The sequence below is a fragment of the Nomascus leucogenys genome, chromosome 25 (genome assembly GCF_006542625.1).
Source record: "Nomascus leucogenys isolate Asia chromosome 25, Asia_NLE_v1, whole genome shotgun sequence".
Lineage (NCBI taxonomy): Eukaryota > Metazoa > Chordata > Mammalia > Primates > Hylobatidae > Nomascus > Nomascus leucogenys.
The window spans coordinates 2,593,325-2,613,507 of record NC_044405.1 but is presented as its reverse complement, the minus strand read 5'-3'; the positions used below and the strand labels follow the sequence as shown (position 1 = coordinate 2,613,507).

General features: G+C 33.0%; 1 protein-coding gene across 3 annotated transcripts in view; it reads right to left on the bottom strand.

Annotated features, from left to right (window-relative positions):
* The window catches only part of LOC101178714, a 191,952-nt gene extending 172,160 nt beyond the window's left edge, over positions 1-19,792 (bottom strand). For all 3 annotated transcript variants that reach the window (XR_004028595.1, XR_004028597.1, XR_004028594.1), the window contains exon 1: positions 19,188-19,792. The gene's annotated coding sequence lies outside the window, so the exon portion shown is untranslated. The remainder of the gene's footprint in view (positions 1-19,187) is intronic.
* Between the last annotated feature and the right edge of the window lie 391 nt (positions 19,793-20,183).

The window sequence follows — 20,183 nt, the reverse complement described above, 5'->3', positions numbered from 1 at the left end:
CTTTCAGAATGTCATCAGTTTTCTCTCTCAACTTTATTCTTCACTCATTTCCATACACCTCGTAAAGGTCTTTCAGAATTTTTCTGCAATATTTCAATTGAGCTATTATAAGTGCCTGTAAATACCTACAGGCAACACTAAGTAACGTTTCCTCACAGAAAGTCCCTCCAAGATCAATTTAGTATTGTCGGTTAATGATACTCATCATGCAAGTTTTGGGGAAGAAACAAATATTAATAAAATGAAGGTTAAGCCGGGCATGGTGGCTTACACCTGTAATCCCGGGACTTTGGGAAGCCAAAGTGGGTGGATTACAAGGTCAAGAGATAGAGGCCATCCTGGCCAACGTGGTGAAATCCTATCTCTACTAAAAATACGAACATTAGCCGGGCGTGGTGGTGGGCGCCTGTAGTCCCAGCTACTCGGGAGGCTGAGGCAAGATAATTGCTTGAACCCAGGAGGTGGAGGTTACAGTGAGCCGAGATCACGCCACTGCACTCCAGCCTGCTGACAGAGCAAGACTCCATCTCAAATAAATAAATAAATAAAATAAAGGTTATGCCCTCAAAAAAGTTAGTTGAATTCCATTTTCATCTCTCATCATATTACCTTCCTAACTCCAAACAACCTAACTAATTTTCAATTTTCTCTTCATTATTATAAATCCAATGAATCAAGGGATTTTTGTTTATGTTAACCACAAAAGTTCTAAATTTACCTTTTTTTAATACTCTGAATCAAATTACTCTCCTGAACAATTTTTTTACTCTCCCAAATGAAAATTTCAAAGAATTTTGGAGGTCTATACACATGAGGATTATGTATGTCAAGTTGTGAATCAAGTTAGAATCTTTTAGGTAAAAGCAAACTGATAATTAAAAAAAAAACAAAAACAAAAACTTAGACCCTCATAGTTTAAGTCCACATAAACTTACTGAGAAAATGAAATGTCATATTTTACACTCTCAACTAAAAATAAACTATTAAAATTTAAGCAATTTTTCTAGTATAATTTATTTGATAATTTTAAATATCTGTCACAGTTCCTTCAAATTTTATCTGAAATAAGAGAGGACTCAATGGAAGGTACTAAGAATTATTACCCAAGTTAGAAGGCATTTACATTCTAGCAGCACCTAGCTTATCAGCCAGAAGCAGAGATCCTGTTCCAAGAAGGAATGTTTGCCTGTACTGCACATTAATGACAAGTTCCTGTCTGTAAGAGGCAAAATGGAGGAAGTCACAATTTCTCTGAATAAAAGTAAGTTTTGCTACAAAGCCAAAATATTACAGGTTTTTTTCACTGGAAGCGGAGGACAAATCCAGAGGGAAGAGATAGAGATGCTATGGAATGCAGCTGGGAATGTGATGTGGATTTGAAAACATAAACTACTCCTGCTATCAAATGTTTTGAAGTTTGGGGTAGGTAAAAACAAACAGAAAAAACGAATCACACAAACAGGCAAAAAGTAACATCTGTAATATTCTTATAAGAATTGTATAATAAATTCTGATTGGCTAGAAGGAATTTTTGCAGACGACAAGGTTTTTAAATGAAACACTAGACAGGTGATGGTAATAATAACAGTTACAGATAATGATTGTTGGCTATTCGCAAATTTTCTTTTGTCTTTTTTGAGACCGAGTCTCACTGTATTGCCCCGGTTGGTGTACAGTGGCACAATCTTGGCTTACTGGAGCCTTTATCTCCCAAGTTCAGACAATTCTCCTGTCTCAGCCTCCCAAGTAACTGGGGACTACAGGCGCGCACCACCACACCTGGCTAATTTTTGTATTTTTTGTAGAGACAGGGTTTCACCATGTTGGCCAGGCTGGTCTTGAACTCCAGACCTCAGGTGATCCACCCACCTCAGCCTCCCAAAGTGCTGGGATTATAGGCATGAGCCACTGCGCATAGCCTACAAATTCTTTAAATGTGTCGCCTCACTTAACCTTTACCTCAAGTCTGTGAGATTGGCACTAGAGATATATGGCTTCTTTGGGAACCTGAAATTCCAAATCAAAATCATTTCTAAATATGAAAGACTTTTCAAGTTTGGAATCAATTAACATTAAAGCAAAAACTACTTATACTATCTATTTACTAACTTTAATATTATTATTCATACATATTAATGTCCTTGGCCACCCAAGACCTTGCTGGGGATGTTACATAATGTATAGCATAACCACTCTTAACTTTTCTAAAATTCAAATGACTCTAAATACATCTGGAACCAAAGAGTTTCATAGTGAGGCACAAAGCAATTTAATACGTTGCCCAAACTGATATAGTTAATAAAAATCAGAAGTGGAATTATTTTAGGTAAAGACAAAGAGTAGTAAGAGTTTTTATAGCAGAAGCAGCATGAACTAAAATAGATGGAAGTTAATATGATGTGTTAAATAAAGAAGTGGCTTCCTGCAGCTCTAACTGTGGAACTAACCATCAGAGAAATAAGACCAGAAAGAGGGTTTAGGTAAGGCTATGATGAACCTTTACCTGTGAAGTTGGGACATGGACATCAAAGCAACAAAGTCATAAAAGATTCCTAGAAAATTTGAGATGTGATCTTAATTTTTGAAAGAAAATTTAGGCAAATGGAAAGAGTACACACAACATACCTGAAGGAATAAAGACTTGAAGATCGGTTGGAAAATTGCTGCTATATTCTAGTTACAATACTTTAGCTAAGGTATGCATGATGAACAGCACAGAGGAAGTCTGTCTTGAAAATAACCTTCAACTTGTATGAATAAAAATGTTATTTCCTGATGAGACATGGTTAGAGGGTTGTTATCAGAATGGAGTGGCAGTGCATAGTGACAGATGATTTGGATTAATTATTACATTGGATAGATAGTACACAGACGTTCTAAGGAATTGCTGGATCATTTGGTTATTTTTCCTCCCTTTTGTTTAAATCAAAAAACATCCACACCCTAGGCAAGGCCCCTCTGCTACATGTTTGTTTGTTTTACTGCACTTAAGAATTCTGGGCACCCTTTATTGTACTTCAACCCTCTAGTTTCTTTAACCTGGTTGCATTAACCTAGTCTACAATTTCACCCACCATCAAATCATCTCCCTTCGTAAAGTATCCTCTTTTTTCTTCTTTTTTTTTTGAGTTTTCCTTTCAGTTAATTTGTTTCTGATTTATGTCTTGTGTTAGCTCTTGAAGGCAAAAGAAAAAAAATATCACACCATCAGGACGGAAATTTGTGTGAAAATTTTAGAAAACAGAAACACTGATGCTCTCAGTATCTGTAAGGCAAGAGATCTCAGATTGGAAAAAACTTCTTAGATTTAGATCAGGATACATCAGACACGGTTCCCCTCTGAAAGATATTCACCTTAAAAAGGTCTATCCTGCTATTAAAATGGATCTACTGGACTTAGTATAAAGAGACTGAATTAGAGACAACCAGATTTTCCATACTGGAAGCTCCTATTACTTTTTTTTTAAAAAAATTAAATAGATCAAAACATAGAGCATTAAAAAGATGGTTTTAAGCAGGGCAAGATACACTGAAACTAATACATCTTAATGAGAAATGGGTTAACTTGACTTTGGAACTCTATTTCATGTCTAAACAGCAGAATTAAGCTCAAGGATTGTTCCAAATGTAAATACTCAGACCTGTACATAAAAGACAATAATTAAGCTAAATACTGATTTCTTTTCCAGACTTTAAAAATCATACCAAGTTTCTTCTGGTATTCCTTTCCCTTAATTTCCTGAACAATAGAATTAGCGTCAGAAGTAAAGAGAAAATTGTCAACACCATTCAGCCTTTTAATGGTAATCAAAATAACCCGTTATGCCAGAAAAAAAGAAAAAAGAGAGAATGAGAAGACTGAGTTCAGAAAGAAATAGGAGAGTTGAGAATGTATATTTCATCTTCTCCCAACTGGAAAACTGGGAATACATGAAACTTGGATTTTAAATTAATTGCTTTTTCTTATGTGAACTTGCACAAAGAAAAGTGAAGTAGGTCCTTTGAAGTTTTGCCCTAGTTTAATTAATGTGCTTAAGGTTCCTTGAAGAAATGTTTCAAAAGAAAATATTCATGGAAGATATGGCTGGCATACCCTCCAGTTAATGACGATTTAAAGAAACATGAAGCAGTCAACGTTTACTACTTTTTAATATTCTCAGAAACTTGCCACTCTGTTTTCTGTTTTTACCTTCATAATGGCAACATGTTGAACACTTTGATGCTTTTTTTCAATGATGTTATACTAGAAAAGTGTAACATCTCAAAGGAACATGCTTCTTTTCCCATTTCATTCATATTCACTCCTAAATCTGGATTAAATTGTATACACCTTCATTTAAATGGAAGAGACATTAATTTTTGATTGTTTAACAAATACTATGAAATCAAGTTTGTTGTTATTACCAATTTACAGATAAAAAGGAAAGGTAAGAAAAATAGTCAAGATTTGATAACTGGTTAGTGGTAGAGGTGAGGTTTGAATTGGTGTTACCGTCTCCAGCATCAGTTCTTTCAAAAAAGCTCTACTTGTTTACCAGAACCCAGTACACTCTCTAGAGGCAGTGGTAGCTGCTAGTATTCTTTTTAATTTTTGCTGTTAACAACTATTTGTTCCCAGCTATCTTCAATTTCTTTTTTATAGTGGAGGAGGAAGGGAGAGAAGTCATGGATTTTATATCTGTGTTAACAATATGTAGTCAAGTAATTCAATCGTTATACACTTCGCTTCTCTCTTTCCCCTAAATGTACATTAGTTAGTAACTAAACTGATTTTGATTAAATCTTCCTGGTGATTAGTTAAGAAATTTCCTGATGAGAAGTTGTCACACAGAAAGCTAAAGGCAGCAGACACGAATGCTAGAATAGTAATACTATGATCTGGAGGATTTACCATTAAATCAAGTGGGGAAATACTTTAAGGAATAGAAATCATCTGCTCCATTTTACTGCACTAAATAAAAGATGCTCCAATATAGGTGCTATACGAATTCACTATTGATTATGCCATTTCTCTGTGCATCTTCATTAAATATTAAGGTTTCTGAATAACTCAATACAAATATATACATTATGAGTACATTTGAATTTATAAATGGCAAAAATAAAAGTTCTTGGTTTTATGAAGATATGATCTATATGTACCATGTTCAAAAAATGCCCTAAGAAATGACTAAACACATTGACAGAAAATTACCTTTTGAAAACAAAATATGAGACTATAATACAACACAAAGAAACCAAAAACAGGCTGAGTGCCATTTTTACATCTCAGTTTTTAATTGATTTTTAAATTGTATGGCACACTAAATTATTACATCCTTGGTAACAATCTTCATTCCCTTGTGGACCAGATATAAGCACAACGATCACAAGTTACCACACATATATCTTCAGAAACTGTCATGTTCATTGACTGATATTATTACAAAATGATAAAGTGATTTCTCTGGATGCTTAAGATTTAATTAGATGTTATTTCTTTGTAAAGTAACTGAATCATTGAAAGATAAGCGACCCAGAGGGAGCTTTAAGAATCTTTTAGCATTTGAGGAAATGCGCCATATTGAGAAAGAGAAACTCGGTTAGAGATACAAATATTCACTTTATTAGGGTTTTTCATTCATGTATTCATTCAACATATATTTGTTGAGCACCTATTATATGCTATGTTCTGTTCTTCAAGAGAAATAGGAATAGGGTGCTAGATGCTAGAAGCATTATCAGGAAAGGTTTCAAACAGAATATCAATTAATGGTTTTGTTGAATTCAGTTACCTTCCAACAGGCTCATGTGGTAATTAAAAATGTGTTTTCCCTAGAAAGCCATTCAGAGAGATCCATGCTGGCTTCAATTTTTGGCCATGATTGGCACATGATAAAGAACATCTAGCTGCTTAGTTAAACTAATTTAGCCTATTTTCCATTTTTCTCATGTTGGTTCATTTCTGTTTAATATTCTCAACCAAGCTATAATTTTCATGAGGACAGAAGCACTGACAAATCGTGTTTTAATAAGGGTACAGAAGTGTATTCATTACATGGAAGACTACTGAGAGCTGGTTAACTGCTCTGACTGTAAATTGATCTTAATTATTCCAGAGAGAAGTTAGGAACTACTATGGTGTATGGACGGTGTATGCCCATAGTTTATCTTATTCTTTCCTGAATCATTTAACTAGTAGCTTTTTCACGCCAGTCAGAGACTAGAATAACAAAATAGGGTAAAAAGGATTCTCAGTTAATTTTGTAACACTTCCTATTACAGGAGTATTTGGTTTTCTTTGTAATCAAATTTTAAAAATCTCCTGCTACAAAATGAGATAATCTACATCTCTTTAATCCTTTATGTCTCAAATTTTACTTAATTTTTAAATATGATTCAAATTAGCCATGCATCAGAATATTATTTCTTATCAAATCGGTATCAGAGCCTACAATGAATGAATAGTTCTAACAGGGCAAGAGAATATTTCACATATGGCAATTTTCTTCATGGATTTGAGAGCTCTTAGGGTCCATGATGACCAGAATTCTCATCTGGTTTTCTATAAATGAGGCTTTCTTAGTAACAGACAAAGAGAAATTTTTAAAAATTAGATGTATCCCTTCTGTCCAAAAGAAGGCTTATTGATAAATTACATTAATAACTCTGACTATAAGATAGCTATTATAGATAGTAAGTTCTATGCATTAAAATGTTATATTTGGTAAGAAATGTACTTTATCACTTCACAATTAGTCTATACAAAAAAACATATTTAGTTATTTCATAATTAAATATCAATTTACTTTCTCTTACCAAAAATAAATAAATGCAGTGAAAAAAAGATCACTTATCAATGTACTGTTTCTTGGTCTATATCAAACAAACAAATAAATAAATAGGATTTTCAGATTATAAATATCAATGTTTCAAAATAAAAATTACTATTAATAAAAAAGTGAAATACATTATTATTTATTCCAGAGATCATTTCCAAAGCTTAAAATAATCTCCAGGAATTAAATTCATCTCAGTAAATAAACACACACACACACACACACACAAACTACATTTTTACTTGTATCCCTGCAAGGCATGCTAGTTTTATGAATTATTTCTTCATGAACATGATTGCTTTTATAGAAGTTCTATTAAAGGAAACAAACATAGAATTGCAAAAAAAAAAAAAAAAACAGAAGTGGAGACGGATGAACTAAGTAGTATGTCTTTAAAATAAAATTGCTTAAGTATTACAAAAAGAATAACAGGCATGTTTTAACTGAGGAATAAAAAAAGTACTTCTAGTGAAAAGTTCAACACTTTCTTCATGAGAAAATGGATAAAACGTTGACAGATTTAGTCAAGGATACCTAAACGGAAGTCCTTTTAAAATATCCTGAAGTAATTCCATACTTTTCTTCTTGATCTCTACCTATTTCTGATAAGCTCAATGTAAATAGACATTTTCTTTTTTTTTTTTTAAATCAGCTTCTTCCTCAAAGTTGATTCATTCTGCTGTTCTCAAATCCAAGCCATGAACCTGACCTTTCTACATGGTGAGATTAGACTAACTCCAGCCATTTTCATGGGTCAGTAAAAACCAATAGATACAAGATGACATCCAGAGTGAAAAAGAACAATACTATGAATTCACCCATATTTTTACAAAACCAAACATATGTAGCATAGTAGTAGGACAAACAGGTATACATTTTCAAATGTCCACATGAGTTTGTTAATTCAGAAGTCTTCAGACACTGCACATGTTTAAAAATGCTTTTAATACCTAGAATACAATTACGGGGACAAAGCATGGTGGAAAGTTAGTCTTCTCTTCCTATTAGATGCAAATACATCTAATTAAGGAGAAGCCTAGCAGTGGAATTTTGTCGTGTCCATTGCATGTATGAATTATGAACAGGCCATCTATCACTTCATCTGAGAGGGAAGCTTACTGCCAACTGGTATCAGGAATGGAATCAATATCAGGCATTGTATAGTTGTCAAAAAATAATAATAGGATTTAAGAATCATTGACTTTGGCCAACTGTGAACTGATTATTTAAAACAGACAAAAAAATTAGAAAGTGATTTACCATTTTTAGGGGCTAAAATGTATGTAATACACAACCTCCAAGAAAATGTGTTAAATGATAAATACATCATTAATCATATATGGTTGAAAACTTTCCAGATCATATGAGAATTTTGTAGCATTATAGATACAAATAAAAAATATATTTTGTTTAAAAAATATTTTGAGAGATACATTAAGCCACTAGTTCACCATGGATATCTTGTATGAAGTTCTATTATTTACAGAGATGTAGTCTGTTGTAATAAAAGATGACAGATTTAGAGTCGAAAAATAATTTCAGTGCAGGTCATAGCTCAGTCTTTCTTAGCTACAGGATACCAATTATTTTACTGTTTGGGGTGGAAGACTGTGATATCCTCTCCCTCTCAACGTTAATGTGTATATGTATATGTGAAAGGGCTTTGCAAACCACATTGTAATATACTACTTTCATGTTATTTATTTTATTAAAGCAATTGCTTACTAGCAAGTGTGAATAATATCCAGATGACAACCCCAGACTGTTTATCAATATAGTCAGTGTAATAAATATATTCATTAGCTCTTGGATGATGCACTCAATAGAAGCTTATAAATAAATTCAATTGGTGACTTAAGAACTTCTAAATAACTTAATCTTTTTTCCATAATAAAGGAAAAATTTAAAAATCTGTACAATTTTATACTAGCAATGTTTGTGTTATCCTAGCAGAGGAAAAGATCTTAAGTTTGAGTATAGTAACACCAACGGTGGAATTGTTAAAAAATATCATAGAAAATAGTTAGAAAAATATCTCTAAAACTATTCCCATTACTTTCAAACAAATATTTATCCCTATTGTCAAAAATATCGGGTCTCATTTCACTCACATCGTACATAAAATGTTGAGTTTAAAATTTTTAAGAATCAGCTGGGCGCAGTGGCTCACGCCTGTAATCCCAACACTTTGGGAGGCCCAGGTGGGTGGACCACGAGGTCAAGAGATCGAGACCATCCTGGCCAACATGGTGAAACCTCGTCTCTACTAAATACACAAAAAATTAGCCAGGTATGGTGGTGGGTGCCTGTAGTCCCAGCTACTCGGGAGGCTGAGGCAGGAGAATGGTGTGAACCCAGGAGGCGGAGCTTGCAGTGAGCCGAGATCGTGCCACGGCACTCCAGCCTGGGCGACAGAGCGAGACTCCGCCTCAAAAAAAAAAAAAAAAATTTAACAATCATCCCAAACTATCCTATGTAAAATACAATCGCTTAATTATTTTGCTTTAAACCAGAAAATTTTTGCCATCCAGAAGGAGTTTTAGAAAATAAAGTGACAACTGAGTTTAACTACATGGATATTTGGTCCAAACTATAATTACAGTTGTATATATGTAATAAATAACAGGAGCAAATGGGTGATGATAAAGTTTAAATATTGCAGGACTGGTTCTTCAGCATCTACTTAGGATAACACATACTAATTCTTTTTTCCAGGATTTTTTTCCTAGATAACTCAGAAATATTGAGTCATCACTTTTCAGAGTTCAAATATAAATGAATTTCAGTTAGCATGGGACCATGTAAACCAATAACTGCCTGTAGTACTTTAATTAAAGTGATTCTAGTTTTATATTTCATCTATTAAAGAAAACAACTGACTACTATATTTTTTGTACCGGTTCTGCATTTAAAAAATTATGTAAACAGACAACTGAAAACAACCAACAAGTGTACTAACACAGTAGAATAGATTAAAATTGTGCCTTAATCACACAAATAAATATTACAAAGCAAAAAAGAACAACCAACCAATATATGTGACATGGGAAAATCACATGGACAAAATATTGAGTAACGTAAGCCAGACAAAAATATATACATACTGTGCAATTCTATTTATATGAAATCAAAGACTGGTAAACCTAATATATAGGGTGACAGGTGTCAGATGGAGATGAGAGAGTCCTATGGAGTGCTGAAATTTTTATATTCTTGTATCTGAGAGAAGATGTATGAATGTATATAACTACATATGGATGCGTATGTAAAACATTCATCCAGATGTATGCTTAAGAATCATGCATCTTAGAAACTTTTATTTAAAACTTTTTAAAGCTCATAAAAAAGAAAAAAACAAAAGACAATCTTCATTTTTCAGAAAGCATGCTCAGTGGGCGTTTCAACAAAATTCTTTAAAATGTCAGCATGCCCTAGAATATACATCAAGAATGAAATCACAAACTAGGCATTTTAATAGTGTGCATTTACAGAAACAATAACTTAGGGGTAAGTTTATATTCAATACCTCTTATTAGTTATTTCTACATTTACCAACGAAGCTAAACCTCCTTCAACTGTATTTCTATACTACTAAAGTTTTAGGAAAAGAAAAAAATATTTTATAACTAGATGTAAATGATTTAGAGGGTAAATGGCCTTATATAAATGAAGGAACAGAAAACTGGAAGGAAAATCTGTGATCAAAGCCAACTCTCCAGGCGCTAGTATTATGACCATGAGCAGAAAGGCCATTTTTCCCTCTTTAAGCCTTCATTTTCTGTTGCATAAAATAAAGGTGTGAAAAAATAACATTCAATGATCCTAGCTCTAAAATCAACAACTCAAATGGGCCAGTGTTGAAAAAGTGACTTTGGCCCAAAATTTTCAGTGTTCATATCTTGACTCATAACAGCCACCATTACATAAAACTTAAAAATAAGTTTATAAGAAGTATTTTATGCCCACATTCTCATTTCAAGTATAGTGCTATCAATAGACGTTAGAAATCTAATTTTTATAACAATTGCCAACAACTAGACTATAACAGAGTTCAAATTTCTTTCTTCATAAGCATGTGATATGGGGAAATTCTGAATTTTAAAGAAAACGGATATTGTTGTCTAGTGAGAAACACCTGTTTCAAGGCAGTTAAGCACTTTGAGAAGGCTCCTGAGGATTTGCTTCTGTGGAATGACACAGTAGAGTCCTGCACGGGATGGCACAGATGGCCACAGTGAAAACTCACCGTGCCTCTCTAACTCTTGTATGTCTCTGGGTATAGCAATGTCTATGTTGACAAAACAAGCTAGAGCAATTTCCTGTCTGAGAGGTGTTTCCCCCTATTGTGCTATTCCACTACTCATTATTTTAAGCCACTGATGTGCAAAAGAGCCTCACATTAGAAATACAACCTTTGTTCATGGATATTATCTGTTTTTGTTTTTTTTTTTTTTTCTGGAGAGAAACTGTCTATGACCAAAGTTGTTCGTTGGTTATTGCTTAATTTAGAATAATACTAAAAGTACTTCAGAAAACCTTCTGTATTAAAAAAAGTATATTTCTTACTACTCTCTGTCTGTGGCTGATTTTAATATTTTTAGAACTCTGTTTCTCCAATTGTTAGAGAGGAGTGAGAGAACATTTATACCAAAGGGTTATATTTAATCGTCCTTCATACTCTGAAAGTCCAAGATTATTCCAACTGTGGTGCAACAGATAACAGCATCGACTAGAAGCACCATTAACACAGGTTCAGATCCAGACATCAACACTTACTAGCACTGGAACTTGAGGAAAATTAAACACTCCTAGCCTCCCATCTGTACCATGAGATAATCATCAACTTTCAAGCTTATTTAGAGGATTGAGATGAGATATATGAAGCACTCTGCACAGGACCTGAACAAGTCCATCAATCACTGGCCAGGGATAATGCTTTCAAGGGCAGGAGTCAATCACTTGAAAGAACGTCGTACATAGGATAAAGTGTTCTACCATCATACTCAAAACTAATGCGTCAGTTTTCTAATTACTTCCAAGGTCAAATTTTTGAAATTCTTTCAGTAGTGCACTTTGAAAACTGCTGTGGAAATACTAATGGATTGTTTAATGATAAATTTGTGAGCTTACGCAGGGTAAAAGCTCTTTAATTCTCTATTCCAATGCAATGCCCCCACTTTTTACCTCCCCTTCTTCGTTTAACCATCCACATGCCTTCCCATAAGAGTTTTAGAAAAACTTGGCTATTCCTGGCTGCAAAGAAAAGCCTATTTCAAGCCTAAGAAAACTTAGTCAAGAACAGGACTTTATTTAATGGAATAATATTTATGACAGTAGCTTATTGCTATTGGGCATGTAAGTAACTCTAAGTAAAATAGACGGATTTTTTTAAGTTGATATTACAGATATGTAGGTTCATAGTCCTTGCTTATAATTTGATATGTAAAAACAATTTAACAGACTTGCATATCTTAAACAGTGTACTTACATCTTATTCTTGATATTTTCCTTATCATTAGGCAAAGAAAATGTAAAAATCTGTCACACATACACACCCACACCTCCCCCCCACGCATACCATTTTATGAACATACACACACGTTTCTTTCACCTATAGCTGAATAACTTTCATAGTGTCCTAGAGTATATAATATAAATCTCATAAAGGCATAGAGTGTATCAACACACATACTAATCAATTTTTTCAAACCCAATGTAAGTTTTGGTCTTATTATAATTTCCAATATGTTAATGGCTCTGCTGCCACCTAAATGAAAATTGTACCAGGTACTCATAAGCATTAACTCTCTTCGTCTGGTAAACCTAGTAATGATGTTTCAAATTCAATTTAAAAACCATTAAAATGTAGTGACTTTTAAACCCATTATAATTTAGCTCATTTCTGCAAAATTTAGTTTAGGAGAAAGCAGCTGTGCATTTGAACATCTGGAAATTACTTTTAATTGCACTTTTCTCAAGTGAGAAATGAGAAACTCTACCTGCGATTCTATTTGTATATCTGACCACACGAATCCTAGCAAACACCTGCACTTTATTTATAATTTCATTTTGGGCTACATAATCTCATTTTGCTATTAATCCAGACTTTTATGTGATTTAGCCACTGCAGATTTGATCTCGCACAGGATTTAAGATGGCAAATGGAAATTGCAAGATATTCGATTACTCATAAGTTACTTATCTAAGGAGAAAACAAATTTCAAAGGTAGACATGACTAATCTGAAAGTTGAAAATATGCAAATACTATTACATTTACACTTAATGACTTGGGTATTGGAAATAAAAACAAATTCCAGATATGGGGTGGCCTAATAGCTTACATTTTATCTAAGACCTATTCATTCAATAAATCAGCCCTTGGTCTTGAATAAAGCATTTAAAACTACTGATTACCAAAATTGATTACTGCCTTCTAGTAACAAATACCAGTTTCCAAATTAAATTTGTTGGCACAAAAATATATCAACAGGAAAATGTTATCATTCCATAAATATTCCGAACTGATTATTTCTGTTTATCTGCCAAGATTACAAATCATTGTTTGTTTCTATATCATTGATTCATTTCCTGACAACCAAACATGTTTTAGAGATATCCATAAAACACTTCAGTAGGAATTTTCTCTCCATCAACTTTTTCAAATGTCATGCTATCTGAGTACATCTACAATTGGTGGCTGAGGTGGGAGAATCTCTTGAGCCCAGGACTTCAAGACTATAGTGGGCCATGATTGCACCTGTGAATAGCCACTATACTCCAGTCCTGGCAGCAAAGTAGGATCCTATCTCTAAAAAGAAATAAATTAAAATAAAGACTAAAATTGGCTGTTGACAGGAAAAAAATTAACTCTCCATAGAATATTTATGAATGGGCTCAAGGAATGGAGAGGAAAGAGCATGTGATCAGATTAGAATCCCACAGAACATGGCAATAGTCATATACTTGTATTTTTCCCAAACTCCTGCACTAGCAGAAAATTCATATCCAGAACACTATACTTCACGAAGACTGTAACAGGAAATTTTCAAAGCAGTGCTTTCAAAAAGTAATTTTGGATGACATCTCAAGTAGAATTGGAATAAAGCCAATGCCATAACTTAAATTTCAGAACAACTGTTTCTATCACTGTTTAAATATTCTGTACACAAACATGTATTTATATATACTATTTTGAACACAAAACACAACTTAGTAACTCGTAAGTAGAACATGCATGTTCTATAATTTTTAGCAACTTGATCTTTCATGCACAACTGTCCATATTCTTCAGGAAAATGCCCAGGTTTAGGGCAAAACGAAAAGCTAACGATCCTTGCTAAGGCTGAGCCAGCTTGGTTATAATGCTGATTTGTCCAACTGAACGAGCTGAACTACCTAAACAGGGACTTAAAAAAAATCATTATACAGAGAAGAACCCTGCTTCTGCCAAGGAAACCCTATCACAGATCCTCCAGTGAACAAGAATGAGTGTGTAACTCCTCTCTCCTTGTAAAAATATCTGAGATTGGTAACTGGGGCTCTGAGGCAAGACTCAGGGATTTAAATATGGTAAATGACTGCATAAGCTTAAAGCACCATGGACCATACAGAATGGATCACCACCATCCCTTTAACACCATTTTCACAAGAGTTCTTACAGGCTGAGTAAATGAAAGCTGCTCTCAAAGCCCACTGTCTACCTTTCCAGCGTGTTGTTTATGTATGAACAGCAAGTTGTAATTAGTTGCTATAAAATATATCATTTTATTACTCTCCATCTTACTTTCTATTTTAGTTTTAAAACTGAAGTCCACAGAAAGCCCATATATTCCTCACATTTATCTAAACATTCAAATAAAACAGTTACTCCTTTCAAAATCTCTGCAAATGATAAAGCAGTTGATTATCACAGGAAAGAAAATGTTTTTGAAGTATTTTCAGGTATTTCCTCTTACAGACGTTGACCTCAGATGTTAGTGGGAGAAATGGAAAGAAAGGCACGATAGCTTGGTCTCATGATATTTTTAAACAAGAGATTATGTAATATTTCAATAATAGCAAAGCAGAGACAATTACAACTTTAGTAGATATTAGTTTCTTAAACAAATGATAGTTCTCCAGATTTTCAAAGAATTAGTAAATCTTTAAAACAAATAACAATCAAATATTTAGAATCACTCTATAAACACGTAAATTAGCACGAATTTGTGCTGAATATTCAGTGTTTTAAGGGAAGCAAATCCTCAGATTTGATGTGATCATTAATATTGATTCACATATCGACTTACTCTCAGTAAGAAACTCAATAAATTTGTTTATAAAAAGTAATATGGAATAAGAATAAACTTAGAGCCTGCTATCAGACTTTCCAACCTCGAGCTCAAAAGACATATATCTCAGGATGTAGGCAAAAACACAGGTTGGCAAATACACATGAACACATAAACAAGAGAAAACTAAAAAAAATTCTTACAGTTTTTTAAGAAAAAATTTTGAGCATTTAAAAAGAGGTTCCTTTACTATCTATTTGTCTTGATTTTGAGAGAAGAATTTATAGCAAGATATAAATCATCATTGTTTAAACAGCTAATAGGTCAGGTGGCTTGTAAAATGAATGTTTAAGAATGATATCAAACAGAAATATTTACTTTGTGATAATTTTAAAATTAAACCAATATAAAGTAAAAAAAATTGCAACAAGTGCAAATCAACGCTTCTTTTATTTGAACAAGACTTAAAATCAACTAACGTGATTCTTTCTATACAATATGAATTGTACGTAAATCAAAGTAACATTAAAAAATCATTTGGTTATATAAGCTATAGTTGTATGTTGGCTGCTTGGAAATATGACATTTGTTCATCTAATAAAAGAGTAAAATATGGCAGTTAATTTTATGAGAAAAGCCTTACAAATGCATTACAGATTATAATTACTGTTTTAATATTTCACATTTATTGTAATAATGAAATAACAAAGTATTATTAGTAGCAGTTTATATGAAAGGTATCATCTTTTATTTTAGTGCATACTTTCTCCAAAACAACAAAGGTTGGTGTCTTCACGTGCTTCTATATCTAGTTTTGTTACTGCAAATTCCAAATCATCCTGACTATACTAGTTTTTTATGGCCGAGGTCACTGAAGTTGTGCCAAAAATTCAACAATGATGTTCAATCTAATGTAGCAATGCATTTATCTTATTGCTGAATTTTAGACTGCTCAGAACAAAGCACTTCATTTAAATGATAAATGCTCACCTAAAATACCCTGTTGTAAACATTTCTCACATTTAAACAATTGTGGATAAAATACTGCAATGTTAAAGCTTTCTTTTCAATACAGAATAAAAGTTGATGTTTAATTATTTAATGTCTCTTTTAATTGGGGGAAAGAAAGTATTTTATGTGCCTGTTGCATAATTAAAATAAACCAAAAACCCTGTCACATTTAAAATGGTAAAAGTCCATAATTTGAATTGACAACTATAAATGAATTTCACTTTTTCTGAAGAGTAAAAGAGATTCCATAGTAAAAGTTGTAAAATTGTAAAATTTCATAGATTTTAATATTTCCCATATAAGTATGGGGGAAAAGATGAACGAAAAAACTTGTTCGAGCTATTCTTTATAAATTGAAGAAATTCAACAAAAATATTAAAATATTTTTCTTTTTAAAAGTAACCACATTTCCATACAGTATTTTTACAATGTTAACTCAATGAAGGAAATGTAATCAGTGTTTTGCATTTATGGTCCTAAGGAAAATTAGCTAATAATTCTGCTAAAAAGCCTACATTATGGAAATAATTACAACTCATTGCCATAGCAAAAGAAAGCAAATTTTTTAGCTATTTCAGTAAGGAAGATAATTTAAATTGTCCTTAATACTTACTTGTTTCCACCTCAACTAAAAAATATTTGTCAGTAATCGTGTACAAGTAAGTTTCTTCTGAACTCGCAAACTAACACTTCTGTGTACTCCAAAATTTCTATATTTGATGGCATTTACTTTGCTATGGGCTCTAATTAACCAAGAATACCCTATAATTTTCAGTTAAAACATTTCTCAGTAAATATTAGAAAAATAATCTATCAATTTCAAATGCTAAGTATAACAATTGATTTAAAATAATCAAAAAATAAAAACAGAAGATGTGTGTGAGAGCTAAAATTAAAATTATAATTGAATTCAAAAATAATTTTTAAGTGAGAATCATGCTGAACAAGAGAAGCTATCTTATTTTTCCTGCACTTGTTTCATGATAATAAATGTGAAAATGTTTGGTTTTTAATCCAAGTTTTGAAATATTTACCTTTATTAACTTCTTTTATATAAATTACAAAGATTACATTAAATGAGAATTCAGCTGTAAACTCACATACAAAGAGAATTTATCTAGGTAAATCTCTATTAATAACAATGTATAACTTCTATGGATTTTAATGTTGACTAGTATGAAAATTCCAAACACTCCATTCCTCGGTTAAACTAATAGCAAGGTTTTTACAGTATCATAATTCAGTCCACAGCAGAACAAATATAAATCGTATATTTACAAAAATGACCTGAAGGAAATCAGGAGGCATTTTCTGATCCTAAAATTTACCTAAAATTAATATGATTTTTTCTATCACCAAAATTTGCAATATTCTATACTGTAAAGGGAAGATAAATACAGAATAAACATGCCTATTAAGAAATCTCTTAATTAGGTCACTCTTAAAAAATAATATATCTGATTCTCATCAATATTTTAAAGAGAAATATGACTGTTTCTAGTAAAATAAAGTTGCACTCTGGATTACCACAGATTAACACACAAGGCATAGTAAGTAGTATTTATGATAGTGATAATAAAATTTCTTTTAGAAAAACAAAATAGAGCAACTGATATTACACTTTTCTACTTCTAATTATTCTGTAGAGTACCTATGTTTAATGTCTAAAGATACTATTGAAAATGGCTATAGAAAATTTGAGGTGTTAATATTTGATTACCATAATAGTATTTCATTGCCACTCGTGAATTTAACTCTTAAAACACTAGAGTATAAAATTGGCTTATAGAACAAAATTCAGTTATAGTAATATCAAAATTAATAATAGTTCCAGAAATTGGATGTAAGTACCTTTGAGCTTCAGGATTTCTTTCATGAAAAATTATCTTTTTATTGCAAAACAGCAATTAAACACAATTACTTAAAGTTATTCAGCCATGTTTATAGACCAAAGCATTTCTATTAAAACATTTGTTAGAAATAACATCAAGGTGTTAATACGTTTTTAAAATTATATAACAAATGCTGACATTTTAAAAAATCTCAAATGCTACATTTTAACATAGACAAGAACACTATAAAAATGTTAAGCTTAATTGCGCGCACGATGAAACTTCCAGAAAACTCCATTACTTACTGTTCACTGAGTATTACTTACAGAGATTAACAGTTTTAAGAATTCATTTGTTATTTATCCTGTAGTGTTTTGAAAAACCTTTCGTGCACTGTATACTTCTCAATCAGATGATCATACCTACTCTGGTCTGCTGAGAAAAACAAAAAATCAGCAAATCTTCTTTAAGATTGTGCTTGCTCCATCGTATCTTAGGTGGCAACAAGCAAGGAATTCATAATGATAAAAGCAACAACACGAGAAAAAATATTTAATGCTTGTTTCATATTGACTGTATAAAGTCATTTTGACATGCCTATACAACTGGTTGTGGCAGCTTTCAGACATGATTCCTGATTTAAAAAAAAAAAAAAAGAAAGAAATTGCTCCAGGTTCTTTAGAGAAAGCTTGCCGCTGGGAAGTTGATTTTGGCCAAGTGCCAAAATCATGTGCAAAGGGGCCTCATTACGGATTCATGGCAGCCTTCAGCACTAACAAAAAATGTGACCCAACAGGCTAAATCAGCGACTAAAATTAAAAAGTAAGAGACAAAGACAACTTACTTAATATTCCTTCCAAAGCAACATTAAACTTTTTTTGGTAATTAAACCCTTATTAGTATAATGCAGTGTTCCTCTGTCCTCAAATGATTGTACAATTACTCTTTAAAACTTGTCAGTTTCCCTTCTAAATAACACTTTCTTTCTGTGGCAATTTACAAAGATTTCGCTATATAATAAAACTCTATATCCACTGTAATGGGTTCAATAGAAGAAAACAAAATCGTAAAAATGCAGACGACGTATTCCTTCAAGATTTAAACAAACAAACAAAAAATAAGCAAACAATCGTCAGTACATTTTGAACTTCTACAAAAGTGAACATGCACCCTCTAAACTCACACTGGTTGTGATTAAGCAGTCTCAACTGCCCAACTTTCCCCCAAAAAAGTAGATTTGATATCGCAGCCTTACCTAGATGTCTTCTGGCTTTTCTGCAGATCAAAAAGTTTCCTCCCTAAGCACACAGATATTCTTTCACAAACCATAAAGGCCCTTTTATGAATCCAGCACTGTAACAGGCTACCTTCCACACCACGTTGAGAGCCCAGTGTACAAGCTCTCAAGATAAAATACGTTGCTAATACACAATTAGTGGGGGAGGTTGTCTACTGGAGAATTTATCTTCACGAAAGGAGGAAAAAAATAGAAGCTTTTTTTTTTTTTTTTTTTTTTAATAGCAAAAAGGGTGCGGTCAGATGTTAGGTTTTGCCTGAGAAAAGGGTTCTACACTGCACTAGTACCTAAACATTAGCAGAAGCTGCCTGGGAAGGGAGCCAATGGAAGGACTTTGTTTGACCCAGCTGCCAATCTCCCCTGAAGCCGTGCGCCAGACTAAACACTCACGCTATTTTAACTCAAATCAGGCTACAGCAGCTGTTTGCTTTCCGGCTCTGAGCTCTGCACCCACCGTGGCCTGTGCAGTTCACCCGCGAGTTTGCTAGCTGCCTGGCTGAAATCTGTTCCGGGTTGGGATTTGTCACTGGGGAGCAAATATTAACCCTATTCCTCATGGTAAATCTGCACTGTTTGTTGTTCAGCATTTGGATCTGGTCATTGGGGTAATTTCTGAGCTTTTAAAAGAAGACTGATATTTTTATATCATGGAAAAAATTTGAGATTTGAAGGTAACAAGGATTCCTATGTTTCTTTGAAATTCTAATGTAAACTCTTCTGATGTGTTCAGATTAACACTAAAATAGCCCTTGTGTGTTCCTACAAAAACAAGGTCCCTAGAGTCCACCTCTAAGAACAAAGATGGTACCCGTTCACTCCAACCTAATGCTCTTCGACTACAGCGAGATGGTAAGTTGGCATCACAGAGTCGGAGAGACTCACATGGTTGCAGGAGTTAGCACTGACTCCTCAATGCTCAGGAAAGTTTCTCCAAAAGCAACACCTAGGCACACA